Consider the following 12,189-nt stretch of genomic DNA (forward strand, 5'->3'; position numbering starts at 1 on the left):
AGATGAAATTTACCTGAGCTTTGAGTGCCTGAAATGTGGCTGACCAATACGGTAGCAAGGTGCTCCCCCACTTCGGCAGAGGTGCGAGAGAACCTGAAGAACGACCATGTTTCAGCACTCTGCCGCTGGATCTTGTGCTGTTAAGACCTGTCTTAGTTGTGCTCCGTAAAGACAAAAGACAAAAGAGTGGAGACATGGTATGCATGTGGAATATTTAAGAGTAGTTTGAAATAATAATTTCTCTATTTCAGGAACTTTTGTGGGGAGAATTAAATGTCAGGCAGGTAATATTAATGGGATCGTAGTAATCTTCGGAAGTGACCAACGGTCACAATGAAACCACGTGTAGCAATAAGTTGAAATACTTCCGTGTGCTTAAGTTAAGCTGAATTACTAGCGTGTGTACTATAAGTTGAAATATTTAAGAAATAGCGTGTGCAGGACTTGAAATTAGAGGCGAGTACTCCCACGTGGTGAGTACTGTGTGAGTCTCAATCTGTGTATGAGACAAAGGATAAAGAGAAGTACTCGTCCATGGTATCAGTTGAGGACTCGTGTGTGTGATGAATATGTTCTTAATATTACTTTGCGAGATATGTTTCCGTGTGACGCTTGATTCAAACTATAACACTCTGAGAGAGAAACAAGGTGAGTCAGCCGTCTATCCAGCAACGCCACTTGGCTTGCATTGCACAGGAAGACGTGCATATATCTCCAGAGTTCATAGTAGGAAAGTAGAATTACGAAGTGGGGCAGTGTCGTGTGAAAATGGGATAAATATTAATTGAAGTGTGAAAGCTGAAAGTGACAATGTTGTGACTATTCCCTGTGTAGTATTTCATGTTGTAGTGTGGTGTATGTCATGAAATTTAAGTATGTGTGGTTTGCATGGGACAGTAGCAAGGTAGTTTCAGAGGTAGTGGGTTATGCATGTTCCTTTTGTACTGCTCGGTCTGGAGGAAAGTTTCGTGATGATGATTGTGAGAGTCGAAGTGTGAGAAATAATAAAAGATCCACCATCTTATCCAGAAAGTGCACTGTAGCGTTAAATAATTACGAGACCATAAGGTAGAGGTTCACCAACGTAAAGCCATGCCCACTGGGCGGAATTTCTCATGTGTTATTGTTGTAGGTTATAGAATTTGTGTGTTTAGGTTATAGAATTTATCGGAATAAATAAGATAGTGAAAAGAAAAAGATTGGTGGCCTTTTCCTTCGACTTGTATGTTGTCATGATATCCAGAATTATAATGTGTGCGCCACTCATATTCAGTGCGATGGCCACGTGTTGATAAAAGCCGTTAAATAAAAAAAAGAAAATGTGGTATTGCCAGTGCGTAGTGAACAGTCAGAGTTCTGTAAATTACTGATAGTCAGATGTGCGTTTCCGTTGCGTATTATTCACATAGGAGGATAATTTGTAACTTACTTGTGAGTACGAGAGTTCATGTTACTCGATAAATAAGAATGAATCCACTCGCTAGGCAGACCACTCATCTGGCAGGCCTGACTGCTTGATGCCACAGTATGAGCAAGGCATGTGGGTGCCTCTCAACAGGATGTGTACCATGGGGGCGCAAATTCTCGTCCATGAAGACGAATGCCCCGCCAATATGCTGCCGATATGGTGTCACTATCGGTCGAAGGATGGCATTCACGTATCGTACAGCCGTTACGGCACCTTCCATGACTACCAGCGTTGTACGTCTGCCCCACATAATTCAACCCCAAAACAGCAGGGAACCTCCACCTTGCTGCACTCGCTAGACAGCGTGTCTAAGACGTTCAGCGTGACCGGATTGCCTCCAAACGCGTCTCCGACGATTGCCTTGTTGAAGGCATATGTGACGCTCATCGTCGAAGAGATCGTGATGCCAACCCTGAGCGGTCCATTCGGCATGTTTCTGGGCTCATCTGTACCGCGTTGCATGGTGTTGTGGTTGCTAAGAAGGACCTCGCCATGGTCGTCGGGAGTGAAGCTGCGCATCATGCAGCCTATTGCGCTCAGTTTGAGTCGTAACACGACGTCCTGTGGCTGCACCAAAAGCATTATTCAATATGGTGGCTTTGCTGTCAGGGTCCCTCCGAGCCATAATCCTTAGGTAGCGGTCAACCACTTCAGTAATAGCCCTTGGGCCGCCTGAGGCATGTCATCAACAGTTCTTCTCTCTCTGTATCTCCTTCATGTCCGAACAACATCGTTTTGGATCACTCCGAGACACGACCCTTGTTGAGAGCCCTTCCTCGCAGAAACAATGCGGACGCGATCGAGCCGCGGAATCGACCGTCTAGGTATGGTTGAAGTACAGGCAAGAGGAGCCGTGTACCTCCTTCCTGGTGGAACGACTGGAACTGATCTGCTGTTGGACCCCCGTTGTCTAATAGGCGCTGCTCATGCATGATTGTCTACATTTTTGGGCGGGTTTAGTGTCATCACTGAAGAGCCAAAGGGACTGTGTCTCTGATACTATATCCACAGTCAACATATATCTTCAGTAGTTCTGGGAACCGGGATGATGAAAAACTTTTTTTTGATGTGTGTATTATTTGCTTTTGAACAAGATGTCATACAGTTAGTCAGTAGTGTGTATGAACTGCACTGCTACGTAATGACGGAGCCCTGTGAAAGAAATGGGGATTATTGTAAATAAAGAGCAGCCAGGATAAAGTTCGTAACATCATCAGAAAGTCAACTTATTCCTGCAGGAAGTGACAAATGTCTTGCAAGCACGTTATAATAATCATGTAGCAGTTGTTCATATCTTCAAGTGGCACTTTCGTCGCAGTTTTCGAAGCTGTTGCTGCCTTGTCTTACTTTGTAACTGAGAACCTGCCAATTTAATTCTCGTTTGGAGATTTATAGAAAGAAATGGGAGCCCTCACACCCACCCCATTCGTAAAATACTGTGTGCTGTGTCGTCAGCAGATCTGGTAGCCGAGTCGGAAGATTATCTGACTATTGTTGTGAAGAATTGAGATTCAAGCCCGTACGGCTGCTATGTTATTTTTTTCTTTCATCTATCTCCTGTTTCGCCTCTGACAAAGATTTATTACCGTGAAAAATGGCACTTTACACTGGGGTATGGAGTCCACTGGATAAACCAGTTCTAAAGTTAGGTTAGTATTCCCATTTAGTCCTTTTTTGGTACGGATCCCACATGCTTGAGAAATGTACAAAAATAAGATGCACATCTGTTTTATTGGCGCCCCATTTTCAGTCGCATTCTTTAGTTGTCTTTGGTGTATCCTGGTCTACAAAGCTGGTGAAGTTGCCTTTTCAATTTGGGTGTCCCTTTAATTCGAAGGTTTCAGTGTCCGTTAACAAAAACTCGGTCTCTGTAGTAATCCCGTATTACTGGCACTATCTTTGAAATCTAATTTGCATTCACAAACGAGTTACATCAGTTATTGCACAGGTGTTCTTATTATCACGCACCGAGAAACCAGGGCGCTTCAAATAAAAAGCTTCACGGAGTGCTATACTAAAAACTACGGAGTATGTTCTCTGCTAATGGTAAGTTTCGTGCATCCATGTAGTATACGACGCACGTTTATGAATACTTCTGAAACACTTTGAACACTTCGCTACTAAATGCATTTTCAGTATAACCGCTACGAAAGCATACAGTACCGTCAGCAAACGGAGAACTACATAGACATCTGTCGGCTCTTACTAAACAACCAAGCCGCCTATGTTACTACATCAAAAACGTTCTACGATCAGAAGACCAGTTGCCTGGCTGCCTCGGAATGCAGCTGAAATAAAGGGGCAATATACTGCGAGGCTGGAGGAAGCCATTTAAGGCTACGAAGTATCGGCCGCAAAATTGCAATGGAGACCCTGAGAGAGAGAATGAAATGTCAGTCCGGCACTGAAATTGCGTTGCCTACAGTAAGTAAATAGACAATGCGTACGCCCAGTAACACAGATAAGTGGCAGAAACTACGTTAAATGTAGATATCTACACTCCTGGAAATGGAAAAAAGAACACATTGACACCGGTGTGTCAGACCCACCATACTTGCTCCGGACACTGCGAGAGGGCTGTACAAGCAATGATCACACGCACGGCACAGCGGACACACCAGGAACCGCAGTGTTGGCCGTCGAATGGCGCTAGCTGCGCAGCATTTGTGCACCGCCGCCGTCAGTGTCAGCCAGTTTGCCGTGGCATACGGAGCTCCATCGCAGTCTTTAACACTGGTAGCATGCCGCGACAGCGTGGACGTGAACCGTATGTGCAGTTGACGGAATTTGAGCGAGGGCGTATAGTGGGCATGCGGGAGGCCGGGTGGACGTACCGCAGAATTGCTCAACACGTGGGGCGTGAGGTCTCCACAGTACATCGATGTTGTCGCCAGTGGTCGGCGGAAGGTGCACGTGCCCGTCGACCTGGGACCGGACCGCAGCGACGCACGGATGCACGCCAAGACCGTAGGATCCTACGCAGTGCCGTAGGGGACCGCACCGCCACTTCCCAGCAAATTAGGGACACTGTTGCTCCTGGGGTATCGGCGAGGACCATTCGCAACCGTCTCCATGAAGCTGGGCTACGGTCCCGCACACCGTTAGGCCGTCTTCCGCTCACGCCCCAACATCGTGCAGCCCGCTTCCAGTGGTGTCGCGACAGGCGTGAATGGAGGGACGAATGGAGACGTGTCGTCTTCAGCGATGAGAGTCGCTTCTGCCTTGGTGCCAATGATGGTCGTATGCGTGTTTGGCGCCGTGCAGGTGAGCGCCACAATCAGGACTGCATACGACCGAGGCACACAGGGCCAACACCCGGCATCATGGTGTGGGGAGCGATCTCCTACACTGGCCGTACACCACTGGTGATCGTCGAGGGGACACTGAATAGTGCACGGTACATCCAAACCGTCATCGAACCCATCGTTCTACCATTCCTAGACCGGCAAGGGAACTTGCTGTTCCAACAGGACAATGCACGTCCGCATGTATCCCGTGCCACCCAACGTGCTCTAGAAGGTGTAAGTCAACTACCCTGGCCAGCAAGATCTCCGGATCTGTCCCCCATTGAGCATGTTTGGGACTGGATGAAGCGTCGTCTCACGCGGTCTGCACGTCCAGCACGAACGCTGGTCCAACTGAGGCACCAGGTGGAAATGGCATGGCAAGCCGTTCCACAGGACTTCATCCAGCATCTCTACGATCGTCTCCATGGGAGAATAGCAGCCTGCATTGCTGCGAAAGGTGGATATACACTGTACTAGTGCCGACATTGTGCATGCTCTGTTGCCTGTGTCTATGTGCCTGTGGTTCTGTCGGTGTGATCATGTGATGTATCTGACCCCAGGAATGTGTCAATAAAGTTTCCCCTTCCTGGGACAATGAATTCACGGTGTTCTTATTTCAATTTCCAGGAGTGTATATTTCCTGAAAGATATGAATTTTCAAAATAGACTTGTGCGTATTTTCAGCATATGCATGATATGACAATTATATTTACGGTGAAATGTTAAAAAAGTGACTGTATCGTTGTATAAAATGATAATTTTGAGTAGCGACATTTCAGTACATTAGTGGTATTTGATATTGAAATTCATTTTAAATTACCATATTTTCACTTCATGAAGCAGTATGGTAGGATCAGATTTTGAAAAGATATCAGTCATTTCACATTACTGTGCTACCTGCTCATCATTTTGGATAGTATGTGGTTTCAAAATTTGCAATACTATTTTTGCGCATGCTTGACAAAAAAGTAGCCTCCATGAGTGTGTGTATGTATGTAAGTGCTTTTCCGTCACTATTTTACATTAAGTAAATGCAGTTGTGGTAGTTCTTATCAAAAAAGTTTTACATCGGTTCCGCGAGTTCCGGAAACTGTTCAGAAAATTGGAATAGAGATCAACACAAACATCATTTCCGCCCTTTTTCTTACTCATGAAAACCACACATTGCATGTTGTACCACCATACAGAGCTGGTGGTCCAGATTGCTATACACACCGGTACCTCTCATGTCCAGTGGCACATCCTCTTGCATTGATGCACGCCTGTATTCTTCGTGGCATACTATCCACAAGTTCATCAAGGCACTGTTGGTCCAGATTGACCACTCCTCAACGGCGATTCGTCGTAGATCCCGCAGAGTGCTTGGTGGGTCACACCGTCCATAAACAGTCCTTTTCAATTTATTCCAGACATGTTCGACAGGGTTCTAGTCTGGCGAAAATACTGGCCACTCTAGTCGAGCGATATCGTTATCCTGAAGGAAGTCATTCACAAGATGTGCACGATGGGCTAGCGAATTTTCGTCCATGAATACGAATGCCTCGCAAATATGCTGCCGATATTGTTTCACTATCGGTCGAAGGATGGCATTCACGTATCGTACAGCCGTTACGGCACATTCCATGACCACCAGCGGCGTACGGCAGCCACACATAATGCCACCACAAAACACCAGGGGACCTCCATCTTGCTGCACTCGGTGGACAATGTGTCTAAGGAGTTCAGCCTGACCGGATTGCCTCCAAACACGTCTCCGACGATTATCTGGGTGAAGGCATATGCGACACTCATCGGTGAAGAGATCATGATGCCAGTGCTGAGCGATCCATTCGGCATGTTGTTGGGCCTATCTGTACCGCGCTGTAGTGTGTCGTGATTGCAGAGAAGGACCTCGTCATGGGCGGCGGAAGTGAAGTTGCGCATCATGCAGCCTATTGCGCACAGTTTGACTCCTGTGGCTGCACCAAAAGCATTATTCAACATGGTAGCGTTGCTGTCAGGGCTCCTCCGAGCCATAATCCGTAGGTAGCGGTCCTTCACTGCAGTAGTAGCCCTTGGGCGGCCTGATCGAGGCATGTCATCGACATCTCCTGTCTCTCCGTATCTCCTGCATGTCCGACCAACGTTGCTTTGGTTCACTAGCGACGCCTGGACACTTCCCTTGTTGAGAGCCCTTCCTGGCGCAAAGTAACAATGCGGAAGCGATCGAACCGTGGTATTGACCGTATAGGCATGGATGAACTAATGACAACACGAGTCGTGCACCTCCTTCCTGGTGAAATGACTGGAACTGATCGGCTGTCGGACCCCCTCTGTCTAATAGGCGCTGCTGATGCATGGTTGTTTACATATTTAGTGACATCTGAAGAGTAAAAGGAACTGTGTCTGATAAAATATCTACAGTCAACTTCTATCTTCAGGACTTCTGGGAACCTGGTGATGCAAACCTTTCTTTGATGTGTGTATTTTATTTCTCAAGTGAGCATATCTTTTTCTCAACACATACTAATAGTACACGCTGAAGTCATTTCTTCAGTTTCCGGAGAGTAGGTCAATACCTTTCAGAGTTGACAGTTGCACCATGAAGGAGGTCATCGAACAGAATAGCCTGTCAAGAGTCCCAGAATACCGTGGTCATGAATGTACCGGCTGATGGTGCGGCTTTGAACCTTTGCTTCGTGCGATGCCACTCCATGGATTTCCGTTTTATTTCAGGTTCGAAGTGATGAACCCATGTTTGATCGCCTGTGACTATGTTCGACTAAAAATGGTCACGATCAGCTTTGTAAAGCGCCATCTATTCCGCACAGATGATCCTTCGTTGCTCTTTATGGTCTTCGGTTAAGCGGCGACGAACCGAAGGGGCACACACGTCTGAGTACCCCAACTGATGGACGAGTATGTCACCACTACTAAGAGACGTCCAGTTGTACAGCGAGGTGTTTCTGATCCGTCGATCACCTCGATAGAGAACGTCCGCACCCTCCAACACTGCAGGAACTACAGCTGTGTGTGGCCTACCTTCACGCGGGAGATCGGGCAGGTTTGAGCGACCTTGTTGCGATGGTGACAGACGCATCGCCCAACGACTCGTCGTGCTTTTGTTCAGTGCCAAGTCTCCGTAAACATTCTGCAAGCGTCTACGAATATCTGTAATGCTATGGTTTTCCATCAAAAGCAGCTCACTGACAGCTCTCTGCTTGAAATGCACCTCCATTACAGACGCTATTTTGCAGGCTACGTATGGCCCCCGACTCTCGGAACTGCATGGAACTATAGGGGCTCAAACGGGAATATTCCAACATGTTCCACAACAAATTCAGTATTTTTTCAACCGAAACTGGCCGAGAAATAAATGTGTTGCTTTACTTATTCAACACCGCTCATAGTTTAATAATATAGATGATTTCATTCTATTATTTTATTTCAGAACTACACAGTGGAGGTGCAGTGCTCTTCACTATGTGTGCTCGAATTTTGTTGTTGTAACGTTACATTTCCGACAAGCGTACAGCCAATACTCTAGCAAAAATATTAACATAGCGGAATCCGTTGGCCGCATTACAAGCGGCGAGGAATGATATGTTACAAATTGTCCACTAATGAAACTGCGTCCTCGCTTTACTTAAAGGCGAATTCGGGGTAACGATGGGAGTAGCTAGGAGACAGCTCACCCGGTTTAATCTGGGGAGAGCACACAAGAACGAGAACACTCTCTGGAAGGCGAGCACTTCATTGGCTTTCTATACGCTAGGAGAGCACGGTGCCGCTCCAAAAGCGGCTTACGGGTTTAGCGGAGGCGATAACAATAGACAGCGGTCTGGCCCGTTGCAGGGGGAAGGCGCGGACCGCGGGTGCAAAGAAGATTAACTGGTCCGCGGACAGCACGTGACGGACCGCCATCCTACAGGAGGCAGCGGTGGAGGAGAACATGGGGTGCAGGGTTGCTTGTTATTGCCAGCGGACACCATTGTGTACTGGCAGTAGCGCCCGTGTGGGAGCCCACTTAATTAGTTGAACGACGTAATAAACGCTCGGCCAGGATGTTGGAGAGCATCCACCCGAATACCGTGGGGCGACTCGGATGAGAGCAGCACTTTTGCAACGTGATGTCCTCGTTAACTGATCTGATAAAGAGGATATAACCGCCTTATTATTTTGCCAAACGGACGCTCACAAAGAAAATACGAGAGCAAATCAGAATGCCTTTGCCCCGATTTTTTTTTTTTTTTTTTTTTTTTTTTTTTTTTTTTTTTTTTTTTTTGCCAAAGTAAGATAAGTACAGGTAATGACAATATTCACATATCACCGCGGTTCCCAGAACTCCTGAAGATTGAAACTGACTGTGGATATTGTATCACAGACACAATTCCTTTGACTGTTCAAAGACGTCACTAAACCCGCCCAAAGAGGTAAACAACCATGCATGAGCAGCGCCTATTAGGCAGAGCGGGTCCGACAGCCGATCGGTTCCAGTCATTCAACCAGGAAGGTTGTCTGTAGTTCAGCCATTCCTAGGCCGTCAATACCGCGGTTTGATTGCGTTCGCATTGTTACTTTGTGCCAGGAAGGACTCTCAACAATGCAAGTGTCTAGCGCCTCGGAGTGAACCAAAGCGATGTTGTTCGGATATGGAGGAGATACAGAGAGACAGCAACTGTCGATGACATGCCTCGCTCAGGCCGCACAAGGGCTACTACTGCAGTAGATGACCGCTACCTACGGATTATGGCTCGGAGGAACCCTGACAGCAACGCCACCATGTTGAATAATGCTTTTCGTGCAGCCACAGGATGTCGTGTTACGACTCATACTGTGCGCAACAGGCTGCATGATGCGCAACTTCACACCCGACGCCCATGGCGAGGTCCATCTTTGCAACCACGCAGTGCGGTACAGATGGGCCCAACAACATGGACCGCTCAGGACTGACACCACTTTCTCTTCATCGATGTCATGGATTTCAAAGGATGTCCAACTCTTTGTCACGCAGGTCAGATGTTCCCGCCTCAACAACTTTAAACTTACTCGCTCAATGACGCACAGTACTCACATCAACACAATCACCATAAACTGCTTTCATTCTCTGATGGATCTCCTTTGTGGTGTCACCTTCTGCTGTCAGGAGTTCAATGACAGCACGTTGCTTAAATCGCATTGACCGACCGTCTGCGCAGGGTTCCATACTTTACACTTAACAACACAACCGTTCACTGCTAAGGCTTCCCGCCAACTGGAGCTGCAGAAAGGGGTAACGGAACAAGCCAGTACTTGCCACATACCAATGCTGCCAACTATTGAAGAGCTACGAAGGTGGAGGCATTACTTTTCAGTCAGCCCTCACAGAAAAAAAAAAACAAAACAAGTAATTCAAAAGGATTTGTTGGCAACTCACCACGTCTGTAAAAGAATCGAAATGTAGTTGTTTTTCAGTTTATACATAACTTGAGAATTGTCGTTGGTGTTGTTGTTGTTGTTGTTGTTGTTGCGGTCTTCAGTCCAAAGACTGGTTTGATGCAGCTCTCCTTGCTATTCTTACCTGTGCAAGCCTCTTCATCTCTGAGTAACTACTTCAACGTACATCCTTATGAATCTGCTTAGTGTATTTATCTTTTGGTCTCCCTCTACGATTTTTACACCCCACCCCTTCCTCCAGTACTAATTTAGTGATCCCTTGATGTCTTGGAATGTGTCCTACCAATTGATCTCGTCTTCTAGTCAGGTTGTACTATAAATTTCTCTTTTCCCCAATTCTATTCAGAACCTATTCATTAGTTACGTGATCCACCCATCTAACCTTCAGCATTCTTCAGTAGCACCACCTGTCAGAAGCATCTGTTCCCTTCTTGTCTAAGCTTTTGTAAGACGCCGTGGTCTCCTGACCTTCATTGCATACATATTCCGCCCTCACAATCATATTCTGCACATCAAGACGCTTCATTCGAACCCAAACTCGATAAGGTAAAGTCAATGTTGTATGAATTCATGTAAACGATATGCAATTAACAAGTAAGTGCACCGTGGTTGAAATACTCGAGGCTGGCGTGCACACATACATTCCAGACACGGCGATCACAGAAACTTTTAGTTCGGGGTAGAAACCACACAATGGGACGCCAGTCTCTTCAGAGGACGACCTAGCCTATGTCGGCCGGTGACCGCCCATGTAGCGAACAGCGTGGGCTTGAGTGAAAGGGGGGGAACAACCCCGTGTTCGGCTTAAAAGCAAATTCCGCTACATTGTGTGGGAGCAGCCAGCCTACGCATTCTTTACACATAGCATGCAGTTTCAGAGATTTTCACAGGGAGACAGCAAACCCCAATGCTACAGCTTTCCGGATTGGTCGCCTTAAACAAAACGTCATTTCCCGATTTAGAAGAGCAATGCTGATTGGCAGACGATATTTCTGACGCCTTGAGCTGAAGGAATAATGGAAGAGACTGAAAGATATACCCCTTCACGTCTGGCGTGGAGAGGCGCCGTTCCGTTGTCGCTCTTGGAGAGAGGAACAAGTCTCTCCTCAGTACTTCACTGGGAGAGCACCTCTGTCGAGAGCGACTCGAAGTGCTACTCTATATTGAGTCCTTGCGGTTAAGCGTTGTTCACTGTGTTGGCCGACGCACTTATTGTGCGGTGTGAGCGGACAGAGTTGTAGTTAAACGCCTGCAAGCGAATTTTGAGTGGCATCGCGGTGGACTGGTTATCCGACCGGTATACCACGCCAATTGTTAGACTAGGCGCGAATAGGAACCCTTGACTTCATCAAGGCATAGGGAGAGTTTCATTGGAGAAGGTCAATCCAGATAGAACGAGAGTTATCTTATTTGTCAGCAGCGAGCGGCGCAGACAGCAGTCATCGCAGCTTACGGTATTGTGCGCTACAGCTATTGCGAGCCACATATTTCTTCCACAACAGTACACTTCACTGCATTTCACATGCGACAGCCTCAACCGTACCTAGCCACATTGTAAAGGATGATTATTCAAGTTGAGTAGGCACGCCTCTCAGCCATTCTGCCAAGTTAACAACCATCTTAAACTTTGTATAGAAATTTCATTAGCGAATCCTATCCTTGAGAGGTAAATTCACATTCCGAAAAGAATCAGGATATAACTTTTTCAATTCATAACAAAAGTGCCATTGTGATTTCTCAGAATTTTTGCAAAATAAATAATAACTTTAGTTAGTTTGATGTTTTTCTTACACTAACTAGCACTACTTCAGTACCCAAGTATCCCACTAGTTACGTAAGAAATTTTGTGAATTTTTGTGCCATTTCCTTACAGCGGACGACTCCAGAAGATATTTATTGCTGAATTTTTTTCAGCTATTTCTCTTTAGAACGTTAGGAGCGTCTGTCTGACTTCTGTAGTAGTGTGGGGATGGAAATTGCATCTTGCAGGAGCCACAGGGTAAAGGGTACATCTCAGAT

This window comes from Schistocerca nitens, chromosome 1, assembly GCF_023898315.1.
Source record: "Schistocerca nitens isolate TAMUIC-IGC-003100 chromosome 1, iqSchNite1.1, whole genome shotgun sequence".
In the NCBI taxonomy this organism is placed as follows: domain Eukaryota; kingdom Metazoa; phylum Arthropoda; class Insecta; order Orthoptera; family Acrididae; genus Schistocerca; species Schistocerca nitens.